This window comes from Triticum dicoccoides, chromosome 4A, assembly GCF_002162155.2.
Source record: "Triticum dicoccoides isolate Atlit2015 ecotype Zavitan chromosome 4A, WEW_v2.0, whole genome shotgun sequence".
NCBI classification, from domain to species: domain Eukaryota; kingdom Viridiplantae; phylum Streptophyta; class Magnoliopsida; order Poales; family Poaceae; genus Triticum; species Triticum dicoccoides.
Genome location: NC_041386.1, coordinates 104,134,033 through 104,153,466, shown reverse-complemented (window position 1 = coordinate 104,153,466; position 19,434 = coordinate 104,134,033).

Sequence of the window (19,434 nt, the reverse complement as noted above, 5' to 3'; positions counted from 1 at the left end):
GCACGGCTTGCGGCGGCGGGGCAGCTCGGGGCTCTAGGGGGGTGCGGCGGCTTATAAGGGAGGGGGTGCGGCGGCTTGGGGAAGGGGGCGGGCGGCGCGTGTCCGGGTCGGACATGGCGGCGGCGGAGCCGCTCGGGACTCCTCTCCCGAGCCGGCGCGGGGAGGCAGCGCGGCTGGGCCGGCTGGGCCTCGGCCTAGTGTGGTCCGGCGGAAGTTTTTTTTTAAAATAATTTCGTCGGACTAAAATAAATCCTAGAAAATAAAATAAAAATCTAAAAATGCCAAAACAAATTTTCACCGTCTAAATAACATATTTAGAACAGGATGAACATTTTCTTGGCCCTAAAATGCAACTTTGAAAAACGTGCAATTTTTTTCTAATTCAAATAAAATAGCAATAAACTCCGGATAAAAACAAATATTTGATTTTAATATTTTTCCTCCAATATTTCATTTATTTTGGAGAATTCATATTATCTCCTCTCACATATTTTAATATGAAATATTTTTGGAGACAAAATAATTAAAACCAAAAATCCTCATTTCAATATTTGATAAAACTCAAATATGAAAACAAGGAAAACCCCAACTCTCTCCAAGGGTCCTTGAGTTTTTGAGGATCGTGAAACGAAATGCAATAAAATATGATATGCATGAATGATCTATGTATAACATTCCAAATTGAAAATTTGGGATGTTACAAACCTACCCCCCTTAAGATGAATCTCGCCCTCGAGATTCAGGTTGGCTAGAGAATATGTGTGGGTGGTCTTTGCGAAGATCATCCTCTCGTTCCCAGGTGGCTTCATCCTCGGTATGGTGGCTCCACTGAACTTTGCAGAACTTGATAACCATGCTGCGGGTGACTCGGCTGGCAAATTCGAGAATCCTGACTGGCTTCTCCTCATAGGTCAAATCACTGTCTAACTGAATCGCCTCCATGGGTACTGTATCTCTTAACGGTATATCGGCCATCTCAGCATGACACTTCTTTAGCTGTGAAACATGGAATACATCATGAACTCCTGACAGTCCTTCAGGTAACTCCAACTTGTAGGCAACTTCTCCCATACGTTCCAAAATTCGATACGGTCCTACAAATCTCGGGGCTAACTTTCCCTTAACTCCAAAATGTTTCACTCCTCGTAGGGGTGACACTCGCAGATATGCTCTGTCTCCAATCTCATAGGTTATTTCCTTGTGTTTTGAATCTGCATAACTCTTCTGCCTGGACTGAGCTATCTTCAGTCTATCTCGGATCAACTTAACTTTCTCTTCAGACTCTTTGATCAAATCTGGTCCAAACAACTGTCGGTCTCCGACTTCATCCCACATCAACGGTGTTCTGCACCTTCGTCCATATAGGGCTTCGAACGGTGCCATTTTCAAACTGGCTTGGTAGCTATTGTTGTATGAGAACTCCGCATAGGGCAAATTGTCATCCCAACTAGATCCATAATCTAGCGCACAGGCTCTCAACATATCCTCCAGAATCTGGTTGACTCTCTCGGTCTGTCCATCTGTCTGCGGGTGGAATGTTGTATTGAACTCCAACCTTGTCCCCAAAGTTTGGTGCAGCTGATGCCAAAACTTTGAAGTAAACTGTGTCCCTCTATCTGATGCGATGGTCCTCGGAACTCCATGCAGACATATGATCCTGGTCATATATATCTTGGCCAACTTTGTACTTGTATAGGTGGTTTTCACTGGGATAAATTGAGCTACTTTGGTCAAGCGATCCACTACTACCCATATAGAATCATATCCTGATTTGGTTCTTGGTAATCCAGTGATGAAATCCATGCCAAGTTTATCCCACTAACATTTGGGTATCGGCATAGGCTGTAACAATCCTGCTGGCTTTTGATGCGCAGCCTTCACTCTCTGACATACATCACAAACGGCTACATACTCGGCAATATCCTTCTTCATACCAGTCCACCAGAAACGTTCCTTCAAATCCAAATACATCTTGGTGTTTTCGGGGTGTATCGAGTATGGTGAGTCATGAGCCTCCTGAAGTATTAACTTCCTGATCTCTAGGTTATTGGGCACATAAACATGGTCCTCGAATCATAAGGTGTCATGCTCATCCTCACGAAAACCTTTGGCCTTTCCTTCGCTCATTCTCTCTTTTATCTCGGCAACCTCTTTGTCATCCCTCTGAGCTTCTCGAATCTTAACTCTACTGTAGAATGAACCTCCATTGTTGCAATAAAACCTCTAGGAACAATCTCCAATCGAAGTTCCCTGAGATCCTCTGCTAACTCCTTCGGCAATCCCGTGCTCACTAGGGTATTAGCATAACTCTTCTGACTCAAGGCATCTGCTACGACATTGGCCTTGCCTGGATGATAGTGAAGCTTCATGTCATAATCCTTTATAAGCTCCAACCATCTCCTCTGCCTAAGGTTCAGCTCCATCTGTGTGAAAATGTACTTCAAACTCTTATGATCCGTGTACACATCACAACGATTTCCTATAAGGTAATGTCTCCAGGTCTTCAACGCATGCACTACGGCAGCCAACTCCAAATCATGCGTGGAATAATTTAGCTCGTGTGGTTTTAGTTGTCGCAAGGCATACGAAACAACTCTTCCGTCCTGCATAAGCACACTTCCAAGTCCTAGGCGAGGGGCATTGCAATACACTTGAAACTCCTTACGTATATCCGGCAGAATCAGCACTGGGGCTGTAGTCAAACGTTTCTTTAACTCCTGAAAACTCGCCTCACATTCTTCTGTCCATTTAAATTTGGTATCCTTCTTCAATAACTCCGTCATTGGCTTCGCAATTTTGGAAAAATTCTCAATGAATCTCCGATAGTATCCTGCGAGTCCAAGGAAACTATAGATCTCGCTAACTAAAGTGGGTGCCAACCATTCAGTGACTGACTGAACCTTGGTAGGATCTACTGCTACACCTTCTCCTGATGTAGCATGTCCAAGGAATCCAACTTCCTTTAGCCAAAACTCGCATTTGCTGAACTTGGCATACAACTGATGTTCCCTGAGTTTCTCGAGAACTAGATGCAAATGCTCTTCGTACTCCTCCTTGTTCTTCGAGTATATCATTATATCATCAATGAACACCACAACAAACTTATCCAAATATTCCATGGACACTTTGTTCATCAGTCCAAATGACATGACCGTATATTCATACAACCCGTACCGTGTGGTGAATGTTGTCTTTGGTATGTCCTTCTCTCGTATCTTCAGCTGGTGATATCCAGATTGCAGATCGATCTTTGAAAACACCTTAGCTCCTTGCAACTGGTCAAATAAATCATTGATCATCGGCAGTGGGTATTTGTTCTTGATCGTCACCTCATTTAATGCTCGATAATGAACAACCATTCTTAGAGACTTATCCTTCTTCTCGACCAAAAGCACTGGGGCTCCCCACGGTGATGAGCTCCGTCGAATGTAACCTTTCTCCAATAACTCCTTGATCTGTTTCTTAATCTCCTCCAGATCGTTCACGGGCATCCGGTATGGTCTCTTCGATATAGGCTCGGTGCCTGGAAATAACTCTATCAAAAACTCGATGTCTCGATCTGGTGGCATGCCTGGTAACTCCTCTGGAAAAACATCCGAGTAATCCTTCACTACAGGCACTTCCTCCTGAACAACTCCCGTGAGGGTATTTAATTGGCCACTCCTTGGCGCATGCCTAGATACATACTTGATCATTTTTCCCTCTGGAGTGGTGAGACAAATTGACTTACTAACACAGTCAATGCTTCCTCCATACTTTGACATCCATTCCATGCCTAATATAACATTCAATCCTTGTGACTCCAAGATTATTAGGTCGGACGGAAAAACATGGCTACCGATGGTTAAAGGTATCTGGTCACACCATCGACTAGCCATATACTCTGCTCTGGGTGAACTCACTAACAGATGGGTCCTAAGGGTTTGGGTTGGTAGTTTAAATTTATCCATGAATTCCCTTGATATGTATGAATGTGATGCACCAGTATCAAAAAGAACAAGGGCGGTAAAAGACTTAACCAAAAACTTACCAATAACCGCGTCTGGCTGCTCTTCAACCTCCTCCACGTTGACGTGGTTCACTTGTCCTTTGTTGAATGGATTAGGCTTCTTTCCAGCACTCCCATTGCCATTTCCATTCTTCGCTTCAGGGCACTCCGTGGCATAGTGTCCCATCTTCCGCACTTGAAAAAAGTAATGTGGCTTAGGTCTCTCTTCGCGGGTGTGGCTGGATTGGAGCAGTTCTGATTGTTGCTTGCTCCATTCCCATTCCCATTCCTTGGGCCAGTATGATTATGGTTACTTCCTCCATTATGAGTGTGGCCTCCATGGTTATGAACAACTCCTCCCGAGTTTGGGGTTAGGCGAGGCTTCTGCTGAGCTCCTGAATTATACCTTCCTTGTCGATACTTCCTCTTACGACTCTCAATCTGCTGTTGCTTCCCTTCAATCATAAGAGCCTTATCTACCAACTCCTGGTAGTTGTTGAATGTTGCCACCATCAACTGCATGCTCATCTCATCATTCAACCCTTCCATAAACTTCTCCTGCTTTGCGGCATCTGTGGCCACATCATCAGGGGCATAACAAGATAACTTGCTAAACTCATCCGTGTACTGAGCCACAGTACGGTTCCCCTGGCGTAAGTTGCGAAACTCATGCTTCTTCATACTCATAGCTCCAGTTGAGACATGGACTGTACAGAAGGCTTGCTGAAATTGATCCCATGTAAACGTTGCTATATGGTAGGTGACAGTGTAATTCTCCCACGATGAGGTTGCTGGTCCATCCAACTGATGTGCGGCAAAATGCACCTTCTCAACATCTGTACATCCTGGAGTGGTTAACTCCCTTCCAATCTGATACGTCTCCAACGTATCTATAATTTTTGATTGCTCCATGCTGTATTATCTACTGTTTTAGGCAATATTGGGCTTTATTTTCCACTTTTATATTATTTTTGGGACTAACCTATTAACCGGAGGCCCAACCCAGATTTGCTGTTTTATGCCTATTTCAGTGTTTCGAGGAAAAGGAATATCAAACGGTGTCAAAACGGAACGAAATCAACTGGAGAAGTTATTTTTGGAAGGAAACCTACCGGATAGACTTGGACCCTACGTCAGAAGATGAAGGAGGAGCTCACGAGGGTAGGGGGCGCCCACCCCCTGGGGCGCGCCCCCTGCCTTGTGGCCCCCCCTTCGGTCCACCGACGTACCTCTTGTACCCATATATACCTACGTATCATAAAACTTCCAGAACAAAGATTAGATCGGGAGTTCCACCGCCAGAAGCCTCCGTAGCCACCAAAAACCAATCTAGACCCGTTCTGGCACCCTGCCGGAGGGGGAATCCTTCTCCGGTGGCCATCTTCATCATCCCGGTGCTCTCCATGACGAAGAGGGAGTAGTTCTCCCTCGGGGCTGAGGGTATGTACCAGTAGCTATGTGTTTGATCTCTCTCTCTCTCTCTCTCGTGTTCTTGAGGTGATACGATCTTGATGTATCGCGAGCTTTGCTATTATAGTTGGATCTTATGTTTCTCCTCCCCCTCTTCTCTCTTGTAATGAATTGAGTTTCCCCTTTGAAGTAATCTTATCGGATTGAGTCTTTAAAGATTTGAGAACACTTGATGTATGTCTTGCCGTGGATATCTATGGTGACAATGGGATATCACGTGATTCACTTGATGTATGTTTTGGTGATCAACTTGTGGGTTCCGCCCATGAACCTATGCATAGGGGTTGCCATACGTTTTTGTCGTGATTCTCCGGTAGAACTTTGGGGCACTCTTTGAGGTCCTTTGTGTTGGTTGAATAGATGAATCTAAGATTGTGTGATGCATATCGTATAATCATACCCACGGATACTTGAGGTGACATTGGAGTATCTAGGTGACATTAGGGTTTTGATTGATTTGTGTCTTACGGTGTTATTCTAGTACGAACTCTAGGGATGTTTGTGACACTTATAGGAATAGCCCAACAGATTGATTGGAAATAATAACTTTGAGGTGGTTTCGTACCCTACCATAATCTCTTCGTTCGTTCTCCGCTATTACTGACTTTGGAGTGACTCTTTGTTGCATGTTGAGGGATAGTTTTATGATCCAATTATGTTAGTATTTTTGAGGGAACTTACACTAGCGAAAGTATGAACCCTAGGCCTTATTTCCACACATTGCAATACTGTTTACGCTCACTTTTATCACTTGTTACCTTGTTGTTTTTATAATTTCAGATTACAAATACCTTTATCTACTATCCATATACCACTTGTATCACCATCTCTTTGCCGAACTAGTGCACCTATACAATTTACCATTGTATTGGGTGTGTTGGGGACAGAAGAGACTCTTTGTTATTTGGTTGCAGGGTTGCTTGAGAGAGACCATCTTCATCCTACTCCTCCTATGGATTGATAAACCTTAGGTCATCCACTTGAGGGAAATTTGCTATTATCCTACAAACCTCTACACTTGGAGGCCCAACAACGTCTACAAGAAGAAGGTTGTGTAGTAGACATCAAGCTCTTTTCTGGCGCCGTTGCCGGGGAGGTGAGTGCTTGAAGGTATATCTTTAGATCTTGCAATCGAGTCTTTTAGTTTCTTGTTTTATCACTAGTTTAGTTTATAAAAGAAAACTACAAAAAATGGAATTGAGTTTATCTCATATGCTTCATCTTTTTAATATCTTTCGTGAGTATGATGGAAAGGAAAATTGTGCTCAAGTGCTAGAAGAAGAAATCTATAAAATGTTTGGCACTATGATGAGCATGATTGCAGTGTTGTTAGTATGAATTCCTTGAATATCCATGATGCTAATGATATGCAAAGCCACAAGCTTGGGGAAGCTATGTTTTATGAGGATGATATTTTTTGTCCCCCAAGTTTTGATGAGCAAATTTATTATGATGGAAGCATGCCTCCTATCTATGATGATTATTTTGATGACACGTATGCTTTAAACACTAATGATAACCATGAAACTTGTCATCTTGATCTTAATTTTCAATCACATGATAGTTATTTTGTTGAGTTTGCTCCCACTATTATTCATGAGAAGAAATTTGCTTATGTGGTGAGTAATAAAATTTCTATGCTTGTAGATCATGAAAAGAACACTTTAGGTACTGGCTATATTGTTAAATTCATTCATGATGCTACTGAAAATTATTATGAGGGAGGAACATATGCTTGTAGGAATTGCAATAATATCAAGTTTCCTCTCTATGTGCTTAAAGTTTTGAAGTTATGCTTGTTTTGCCTTCCTATGCTAGTTGATTATTGTTCCCATAAGTTGTTTGCTCACAAAATCCCTATACATAGGAAGTGGGTTAGACTTAAATGTGCTAGTCATATTCTTTATGATGCTCTCTTTATGTTTCAATTCTCATCTTTTATGTGAGCATCATTGAAATCATCATGCCTAGCTAGGGGCGTTAAACGATAGCGCTTGTTGGGAGGCAACCCAATTTTATTTTAGCTCCTTGATTTTTGTTACTGTTTAGTAATAAATTATTATCTAGCCTCTGTTTATATGTGGTTTTATTCTTTTAATTAGTGTTTGTGCCAAGTAGAACCTTTGGGAAGACTTGGGGAAAGTCTTGTTGATCATGCTGTAAAAAACAGAAACTTTAGCACTCACGAGAATTGCTGCCATTTCTATTTGGAGAGTGCTATTTAGTTAATTCTTTTTGCAGATGATTAATAGATAAATTACTCAGGTCCAGAAATTTATTTTAGAATTTTATGAGTTCCATAAGTATACGTTTGATTCAGATTTCTACAGACTGTTCTGTTTTTGACAGATTCTGTTTTTTCATGTGTTGTTTACTTATTTTGATGAATCTATGGTAGTAAAATAGTTTATAAACCATAGAGAAGTTGGAATACAGTAGGTTTAACACCAATATAAATAAATAATGGGTTAATTACAGTACCTTGAAGTGGTGATTTATTTTCTTATACTAACGGAGCTTACGAGTTTTCTGTTATGTTTTGTGTTGTGAAGTTTTCAAGTTTTGGGTAAGGATTCGCTGGACTATGGAATAAGGAGTGGCAAGAGCCTAAGCTTGGGGATGCCTGAGGCACCCCAAGGTAATATTCAAAGATAGCCAAGAGCCTAAGCTTGGGGATGCCCCGGAAGGCATCCCCTCTTTCGTCTTCGTTCATCGGTAACTTTACTTGGAGCTATATTTTTATTCACCACATGATATGTGTTTTGCTTGGAGCGTCAATTTATTTTGTTAGGATTTGCTTGATGTTATATAGAACAATGTTTTGCATCTTTTATTTCAATAAAAAAGGCATTGATAGCCTTTACTATGCCTATGTTACAAGTATACATGTTGCTGTTTGAAAACAGAAAGTTTACCGCTGTTGCAATAATTCCCTAGAAAAGTCAGAATGTGACAAAATGTTGAAACCTTTTGAATATTAATCTCTGATAAATTTACTACATTGGGAATTTTCTTTCATAATTTTTGGAGGTAGGGAAGTATGGATGTTGCAGCATTCTTTACAGACTATCCTGTTTAGGCGGATTGCTGTTATGTTTGCATTGTTTGCATATGTTTGCTTCTTTAATGATTCTATTTGAGAATAGGACTATTAAATATGCAGAGGCATTTAGTATGCAATGTTGAATAATAATTTCAGTGATTTGCTACAGTAGAGTATGATAAGGTTTTGGCAATGGTTTATACTAACTTATCTCACGAGTCCTTGTTGAGTTTTGTGTGCATGAAGCTTTTGAGATTTAGGGAGACCATGATATGAGAGGAATTAAGGAGACACAAAAGCTCAAGCTTGGGTATGCCCAAGGCATCCCAAGATAATATTTCAAGAGGTCTCAGGCGTCTAAGCTTGGGAATGCCCCGGTTGGCATCCCACCTTTCTTCTTCAACAACTATCGGTTAGTTTTGGTTGATCCTAAGTTTTTGCTTCTTCACATGATGTTTGCTATTATTAGATGTCATTTTATTTTGCTTTGATTGCTGTTTGAATAAAATACCAAGATCTGAAATTCTTAAATGTTAGAGAGTCTTCACATAGTTGCATAATTATTCGACTACTCATTGATCTTCACTTATATCCTTTTAGAGCATGGTGGTAGTTTTATTTTGAAGAAATGGATGAACTCTCATGCTTCACTTATATTATTTTGAGAGTCTTAATAGCATGGTAATTTACTAAAATTCTAATATGCTAGGTATTCAAGAATAATAAAATTCTCTTATGAGTGTGTTGAATACTATGAGAAGTTTGATACTTGATGATTGTTTTGAAATATGAGGATGGTAATATTAGAGTCATGATAGTTGAGTAATTGTGAATTTGAGAAATACTTGTGTTGAAGTTTGTGATTCCCGTAGCATGCACGTATGGTGAACCGTTATGTGATGAAGTCGGAGCATGATTTATTTATTGATTGTCTTCCTTATGAGTGGCGGTCGGGGACGAGCGATGGTTTTTTCCTACCAACTATCCCCCTAGGAGCATGCACGTAGTACTTTGTTTCGATAACTAATAGATTTTTGCAATAAGTATGTGAGTTCTTTATGACTAATGTTGAGTCCATGGATTGTACGCACTCTCACCCTTCCACCATTGCTAGCCTCTCTAGTACCGCGCAACTTTCACCGGTACCATAAACCCACCATATATCTTCCTCAAAACAGCCACCATACCTACCTATTATGGCATTTCCATAGCCATTCCAAGATATATTGCCATGCAACTTTCCACCATTCCGTTATTATGACATGTTTCATCATTGTCATATTGCTTAGCATGATCATGTAGTTGACATTGTATTTGTGGCAAAGCCACCGTTCCTAATTCTTTCATACATGTCACTCATGCATCGTCGCACATCCCGGTACACCACCAGAGGCATTCATATAGAGTCATATCTTGTTCTAACTATCGAGTTGTAATTATTGAGTTGTAAGAAAATAAAAGTGTGATGATCATCATCAATAGAGCATTGTCCCAAATAAAAAAAAGAAAGGCTAAATAAAAAAGGAAGGCCAAATAAAAAAAGGAAAGGCCAAATAAAAACTAAAAAAGGGGCAATGCTACTATCTTTTTTCCACACTTGTGCTTCAAAGTAGCACCATGTTCTTCATATAGAGAGTCTCTTGAGTTATCACTTTCATATACTACTGGGAATCTTTCATTATAGAACTTGGCTTGTATATTCCAATGATGGGCTTCCTCAAAATGCCCTAGGTCTTCGTGAGAAAGCAAGTTGGATGCACACCCACTTAGTTTCTTTTTGAGCTTTCATACACTTATATCTCTAGTGCATCCGTTGCATGGTAATCCCTACTCACTCACATTGATATCTATTGATGGGCATCTCCATAGCGCATTGATACACCTAGTTGATGTGAGACAATCTTCTCCTTTTTGTCTTCTCCACAACCACTATTCTATTCCACCTATAGTGCTATGTCCATGGCTCACGCTCATGTATTGCGTGAAGATTGAAAAAGTTTGAGAACATCAAAACTATGAAACAATTGCTGGCTTGTCATCGGGGTTGTGCATGATTTAAATACTTTGTGTGGTGAAGATGGAGCATAGCTAGACTATATGATTTTGTAGGGATAGCTTTCTTTAGCCATGTTATTTTGAGAAGACATGATTGCTTAGTTAGTATGCTTGAAGTATTATTATTTCTATGTCAATATGAAATTTTGTCTTGAATCTTATGGATCTGAATATTCATGCCACAATTAAGAAGAATTACATTGAAATTATGCCAAGTAGCACTCTGCATCAAAAATTCTGTTTTTATCATTTACCTACTCATGGACGAGCAGGAATTAAGCTTGGGGATGCTTGATACGTCTCCAACGTATCTATAATTTTTGATTGCTCCATGCTATATTATCTACTGTTTTAGGCAATATTGGGCTTTATTTTCCACTTTTATATTATTTTTGGGATAACCTATTAACCGGAGGCCCAACCCAGATTTGTTGTTTTATGCCTATTTCAGTGTTTCGAGGAAAAGGAATATCAAATGGTGTCAAAACGGAACGAAATCAACTGGAGAAGTTATTTTTGGAAGGAAACCTACCGGATAGACTTGGACCCTACGTCAGAAGATGAAGGAGGAGCTCACGAGGGTAGGGGGCGCGCCCACCCCCATGGGGCGCGCCCCCCTGCCCCGTGGGCCCCCCTTCGGTCCATCGACGTACCTCTTGTACCCATATATACCTACGTATCATAAAACTTCCAGAACAGAGATTAGATCGGGAGTTCCGCCGCCAGAAGCCTCCGTAGCCACCGAAAACCAATCTAGACCCGTTCCGGCACCCTACCAGAGGGGGAATCCTTCTCTGGTGGCCATCTTCATCATCCCGATGCTCTCCATGACGAGGAGGGAGTAGTTCTCCCTCGGGGCTGAGGGTATGTACCAGTAGCTATGTGTTTGATCTCTCTCTCGTGTTCTTGAGGTGATACGATCTTGATGTATCACGAGCTTTGCTATTATAGTTGGATCTTATGTTTCTCCTCCCCCTCTTCTCTCTTGTAATGAATTGAGTTTCCCCTTTGAAGTAATCTTATCGGATTGAGTCTTTGAAGATTTGAGAACACTTGATGTATGTCTTCCCGTGGATATCTGTGGTGACAATGGGATATCACGTGATTCACTTGATGTATGTTTTGGTGATCAACTTGCGGGTTCCGCCCATGAACCTATGCATAGGGGTTGGCACACGTTTTCGTCATGATTCTCCGGTAGAACTTTGGGGCACTCTTTGAGGTCCTTTGTGTTGGTTGAATAGATGAATCTCAGATTGTGTGATGCATATCGTATAATCATACCCACAGATACTTGAGGTGACATTAGGGTTTTGATTGATTTGTGTCTTAAGGTATTATTCTAGTACGAATTCTAGGGCTGTTTGTGACACTTATAGGAATAGCCCAACGGATTGATTGGAAAGAATAACTTTGAGGTGGTTTCGTACCCTACCATAATCTCTTCGTTCGTTCTCCGCTATTAGTGACTTTGGAGTGACTCTTTGTTGCATGTTGAGGGATAGTTTTATGATCCAATTATGTTAGTATTGTTGAGGGAACTTACACTAGCGAAAGTATGAACCCTAGGCCTTATTTCCACACATTGCAATACCGTTTATGCTCACTTTTATCACTTGTTACCTTGCTGTTTTTATAATTTCAGATTACAAATACCTTTATCTACTATCCATATACCACTTGTATCACCATCTCTTCGCCGAACTAGTGCACCTATACAATTTACCATTGTATTGGGTTTGTTGGGGACAGAAGAGACTCTTTGTTATTTGGTTGCAGGGTTGCTTGAGAGAGACCATCTTCATCCTACGCCTCCTACGGATTGATAAACCTTAGGTCATCCACTTGAGGGAAATTTGCTACTGTCCTACAAACCTCTGCACTTGGAGGCCCAGCAACGTCTACAAGAAGAAGGTTGTGTAGTAGACATCACAATCCTGCGGAGCCAATCATCTGCCACTATGGGCTCGGTGCTACTAGAAAACACCGGCGGCTGCAACCTCAGAAAGTGGGCTAAGTTATCAACTGGTGGTGGTGGCGGGGGATTGTTGTTGTTGTTGTTGTTGTTGTTGCCTTGGTTCTGAACTAACAACTGCATCAGGGTATTCTGCTTCTGGATCAACTGAGTGAGCTCCAGTGGGAAGGTAAATCCGGGGTCACGTCTCGGAGGCATCTGATGGGTTTAGAGGGAAGAGATTAGAATAGAATGAGGTCTAATGAGAAAACACTACCCATATGCACGTGAGACAAACACAATCATTTCACTCAATCAGTCAAGCAAGGGCATACAATCGATCTAACTATCGTTATAGAAGTGCTCTGACTATACTATTTACATGGTGGAATACTACTACTGATGTGGTGGTCTCCTAAAAATATTCTTCGGTTGAAGAGTCCATGATGTCTGCTCTAGCTTCGTCTTCATAGTCATCATCGCTATTGTCAGGGTCCGAGTCGGTGTCGTCGATGATAATGTAGTCCTCCGGGTGAATCTCCTTATGTTCTTCGTCTTCTCCTCCTGGTGCGGGGTCTTCCAGGAATACTCCTAGCTTCCTTTCCAGATCATCATTCTTCTCCACTAGTATGACGATTTCCTCCTCATAATCTTCACGAGTAGCCTTAAGTTCTTCCTCCAGTTCCGTGATCCTAGTCATTGCCTTCTTCAGATCTATCATTCCTGTGCACACCCGGTTCTCCTGGCAGCGAATATGTTAATTTAACTCCTGGATGAAAGCTGCAATTGATCTATCCTTCCTGGTGCTGATCATCTCCCATTGCTCATCTCGGCGCCCACAAATCTGATAGATAGTATCCTTAAGCTCCTTATGATAAACTTCTCCAATGCGTCCCATGGTGATGTGAGCTGCCATACTCTTTCCTAGACTCCAGGTTGGTGCATCGAAGGAAAACTCTATGGGCTTAGTGACTGGTGTGAATGTCCTTCCTGGAACTTGAACTTGAATCATCCATCGCTCCTCTTCTGGTAATGTGGCGTTGTAAGTCCCGGTGAAGCTTGGTATTCCAATATTCATGTACCTAGTGACTTCCTTCAAGTGTCGTCCAAAAGGTGCTTCTTCATCCGGTTGTGCAAACTTGTTCCTTGCGTCCGCCATCCTAAAGAGTAGAAAATGGAGAGAAGTTAGAAATGAGAAGATAATAGTGATCTAGGGCTTTAGCTTAGTGGTCGTGTCCTACACTCAGCGTGTGCTCTGATACCATCTTGTAGCGACCCGACCTCAAACGGTCAAGTCTCTGTGCTTCAGTGTCATCCTTGGATCGGTAATGCTGGCACACATAGTACTCGAGGATTTATAACAGAGTAGAAATCACACACTTATTACATCGAATGTCTCAAAAGAGAGCTTATTACAATAAATATGGCTTAATGCCATCTAATACGATAACAGCGGAAGGCTTGGAAGATAAAGTGAGTCCATCAACTCCAATGGCATAGCTGAGCTGCACGACAACGACCTAACGAACCTTACTACTCATCTGAAAAGTCTGCAACACATCCCGAAAACGGGTCAGCACATGGAATATGCTGGCAAAGTAACATAGTAGAGCAAGAAAAGAATAATGCTATCACTACATGCATTTTTGGCTGGTGGAAAGCTCTATGGTTATAGTTTTTGCGAAAAGCCAATTTTTCCCTACAACAAAGGAATAGATATTTAACTATCATGGTAGTTGAAACATCATTGAGAAGGTTCCTCCAACTCAATCCCAATTAAAGTAATTATCAACCCAACAATATTATTTTAGAGTGATGAGATACTTATGATACTCCAAGTACTAGATACTCAAGATGTCCATAACCGGGGACACGGCTAACCATGATTGGTTTATACACTCTGCGGAGGTTTGCGCACTTTTCCCCCACAAGACCCGATCTCCTCCGTTGGATTTCTCGCACTACATGGTGTTTAGAAACGGATGACCGAGACACAGTCTTTCGGAAGCACTAACCCCTTACTCCGGGCAGACCATACCAAACTTCATCCCTCTACCTACTAATCCACCTCTTCGGGAGCTTCACGCAACTTACTCAACTATGCTAGAGCCCGTAATAGCTTGTGGCTGCACACGGAAGTTTCTAGCATGAAAATATCTCAGTTCCCTTTGAGCCTGGGTGGCGGACCATAGGATTATCACACGGATACTCCAGGATATCCTAGGACAACACTGGATTCTCCACGTGGCCAACAAACAATCCACCCAGATGTATATTCAAGTTGCCACCTTAAGTTGAACCATTAATTAACAACCTCACATCTGTCATGGATTTCACTCACCAAAACCACGTCTACGAGCATAGCATAGTAATAAAAGCAATAGGTAGAAGTAACTCCCAAGGGTTTGAATATAATAGGGCAATAGGTTCTACCTCATCAACTACTTCCCAACCCACATGTTAATCACTTCCTAACCATGCAATGTTTGAGGATTGGAACTAATGCATAAAAACAGGGAGATAAAGGGGTATGATCAAAGTGTTACTTGCCTTGCTGATGATCTGCAAAACCTAGGGACTCGTAGTAGCACGCTTCACACTCCGGGTGTTCTATCGCAAACAAACAATAGCATACATAAGCAATCAAGCAAAGAAACACGGGTAAATCTCAAATAAGAAGATCTAAACAGAAAGTTAAACTTAAGAACTCTGGTTTGCGAAAAGAATCAAATCAAACAGAGCAACGAAACTCAAACTGCGAAAGAAACAAGATCCGTTTAATAATATGGACTAAGGTCAAATTTTACAGTAGAAAAAACTTGTTCAAGTTGGTTAAATGGAAAAAGGGTTTCGAGACGAAGATCTAGGCGCTTGAATCGCCTGATTCCGACGAACGAGCGAAAAGATAAACTAAAATGAAAATTGGATCAGAAATCGCGATTGAAAATAATCGCGGAAAATCCGAGAAAAAGAAAACTGACGAACAGGCTAACGAACGAGCGTTCGTTATCTGTGGCTAATGAGTGAACACCGTTCTTAAAACGAGCATACGGACGAACGTCCGCAAAATAACTAAACCGCTAAAAAACCGAAGAACCGATCTATCCAAAAAAACTAGGGTTTCTAACAAAAAACCGAACCGGTCTTTAAAAAAACGAACGGCGCTATACCTCCGGCGAGGTTCCGGTGCGGTGGGGTGGCTCCGGCGAGTGGGGTGAGGCAGCGCGGGGCGGCAGCGGCGCGGTCAACTGGCAGCGGCGGCGGGGCGGCAGCAAGGCGGCGGGGCAGGGCGACAGCAAGGCGGCGGGGCGGCGCGGCAGCGAGGCGGCGGCGGCGGGGCCGACGGCTTGCGGCGGCGGGGCGGCTCGGGGCTCTAGGGTGGTGCGGCGGCTTGGGAAAGGGGGTGGGCGGCGCGTGTCCGGGTCGGACACGGTGGTGGCGGCGGCGGAGCCGCTCGGGACTCCTCTCCCGAGCCGGCGCGGGGAGGCGGCGCGGCTGGGCCGGCTGGGCCTCGGCGCAGTGCGGTCCGTCGGAAGTTTTAAAAATAATAATTTCACTGGACTAAAATAAATCCTAGAAAATAAAATAAAAATCTAAAAAAGCCAAAACATATTTTCACCATCTAAATAAAATATTTAGAACATGATGAATCTTGGCCCTAAAATGCAACTTTGAAAAACATGCAATTTTTTCTAATTCAAATAAAATAGCAATAAACTCTGGATAAAAACAAAGATTTGATTTTAATATTTTTCCTCCAATATTTCATTTATTTTGGAGAAGTCATATTATCTCCTCTCATATATTTTAATATGAAATATTTTTCGGAGAGAAAATAATTAAAACCGAAAATCCTCGTTTCAATATTTGATAAAACTCAAATATGAAAACAGGGAAAACCCCAACTCTCTCCGAGGGTCCTTCAGTTGCTTAAGATTTCGAGGATCGCGAAACGAAATGCAATAAAATATGATATACATGAATGATCTATGCATAACATTCCAAATTGAAAATTTGGGATGTTACACAAAAACAAAATATGAATTGGTTTGATACAGTACTTATAGTAGTGATTTATTATTCTTATACTAACGGATCTCACGAAGGTTTTGTTGAGTTTTGTGTGGTTGAAGTTTTCAAGTTTGGGGTTATCTTACGATGGGTGAAGGAAGGATGGAAGAGCCTAAGGTTGGGGATTCCCCGACATCCCAACCTATTATCCAAAAATGAGCAACCAACTAAGCTTGGGGATGCCCCCGAGTGGCATCCCCGCTTTCTTCCAACGACCATTGATATCTTACTCAAAACTATATTCTTATTCATCACATGATATGTGTTTTGCTTGGAGCATCTTGTATGATATGAGTCTTTGCTTGTTTTATTTTGTGTTCTAAGTCATCGATCCTTGCTGGACAGATCTATTTGAGACAGCCAAAATTATGTCATGACTTGTTAGAATTGCTCTGTATGCTTCACTTAAATTTTTATGAGCTATGGACTTGCTCTAGTGCTTCACTTATATCTTTTTGAGCACGGTGTGCTTTAGTATTTTTGACGAAATGCTCTCTTGCTTCACTTAGATTTATTTGAGAGTTAGTAAAATTTTCAAGAAATTCTCTCTTGCTTCAGTTAAATTAATTTGAGAGAAAGAAAAAATTATTATGCTCATGATCTTCACTTATATTTGTTGGAGCTTGTCAAAAGCAATACATAAAAATTAGTCCCAAATTGATAGATATCCAAGAAGGATATAATAAAAAAATTCATGAAGATCATTGGACAAAATAAACTTGATTCTTAGTAATAGTTTTGAGATATGATGATGTGATATGTGAGTTACGTTGGTGAGTAATTATGCTTTAGTAAGAATATTAGTGTTAAGGTTTGTGATTCCCTATGCAAGTACGAAAGTCAATAGTCATGCAATGAAATTATATCCTACTTATGGTGCATTATCTGGTGTTAATTATGCTTAATGCTTGCTTATGAGATTATCGGTTTCTTAGTTGGTCGCTTCCCAATCTTTTGCTAGCCTTCATTTTGCACTAAGTATGATCACTACTTGTGCATCCAAAAACCTTTAACCTAGTTTTGCCAAATGAGTCCACTATATCTACCTATATGTGGCATTCTTTTGTCGTTCTAAGCAAATTTGCATGTGCCATCTCTAATTTTCAAAATAAACTTCTCTTTTGTGTGTTTGTTTCGCTCGCAGAGCGGTGAAGGTGGCTAATTTTTTCCATGCTAGATGTGTTATTCTCAAGATGAGTGTTTATTCACTTGTCATTGCACGAGAGTAAGGCAAAGGTATTAGGGATGCCCGGTCCCGAAATGCAAAAAATGAATTTACTTCATGTTGTCAAATAATAAATTCCTTGGAAAGTGTTGGTATAGAGGGCAACCGTGGATACAGCTAGCCATGGAAAGTGAAAGTATGGTGGAAAAAGGAATAAACTTTATTTTCTATTTGGGAACCACCTATGATATATCTATGCATGGAAAGTATTGGGAACTCTAAGTCTTTTTCGTTGGTGGGATGGATACACCTCCCAAAATGTTTTTATCTCTAAGTTTTTCGCTTTGAGCTCTGGCACCTCTAAAAATCCCTACTTCCCTCTACGAAGGGCCTTTCTTTTACTTTATGCAATTTTTATTTTTGGTCTCCATCTTCTCTTATAAAAGCACCAACTAGGAGGTAATATGATCATACTTAAGTATTGGGTGTAGCTAATATTCGAGTGTGTTTCATGAATGGATCAATGTTTGAGCATGATGGGCTTGGGAGAACTTATTTTAGCGTTGATATTTTGAAAGACATGGTTGCTTGTTGATATGCTTGAGTATCTAAATTCTCATGTCAAAACTAGACTACTGCTTTGAACAACTAAAAATCCAAATGTCCATGCTATAAAGAAAAGAATATGATATGACATGATAGGCAGCATTCCACATCAAAAATTCTGTTTTTATCACTTACCTACTCGAGGACGAGTAGGAGTTAAGCTTGGGGATGCTGATACGTATCTAATGTATCTATAATTTTTTATTGTTCCATGCTGTTATATTATCAATCTTGGATGCTTTATAATCATTTTATAGTCATTTTATATCATTTTTGGTACTGACCTATTGACATAGTGCCAAGTGCCAGTTCCTGTTTTTTCTGTGTTTTTTACATCGCAGAAAATCAATATCAGACGGAGTCCAAATGCCACGAAACTTTACGGAGAATTTCTATGGGCCAAAAGGAACACAATGGGCCCTGGCTGCGCCTGGGGGTGCCTAGAGGGGAGCACAACCCACCAGGGCGTGCCAAAAGGCCCAGGCGCGCCCTGGTGGGTTGTGCCCACCTCGGGTGCCCCTCGGACCGCCTCTTTGCTCTATAAATATACCCCCAAAATCCAAGAACCCTAGGGGAGTCGACGAAATATTCATCTAGCCGCCACAGAGTCCAGAACCACCAGATCCAATCTAGACACCATCTCGGATGGGGTTAACCACCTCCATTGGTGCCTCTCCGATGATGCGTGAGTAGTTCTTTGTAGACCTTCAGGTCCGTAGTTAGTAGCTAGATGGCTTCATCTCTCTCTCTCTTGATTCTCAATACAATGGTCTCTTGGAGATCCATATGATGTAACTCTTTTGCGGTGTGTTTGTTGGGATCGATGAACTTTGAGTTTATGATCAGATCTATCTTTTTATATCCATGAAAGTTATTTGAGTTTCTTTGATCTCTTATATGCATGATTGCTTATAGCCTCGTATTTCTTCTCCGATATTTGGGTTTTGTTTGGCCAACTTGATCAATTTATCTTGCAATGGGAAGAGGTGCTTTGTAGTGGGTTCGATCTTACGGTGCTTGATCCCACTGACAGAAAGGGAAACGACACATATGTATCATTGCTACTAAGGATAAAACAATGG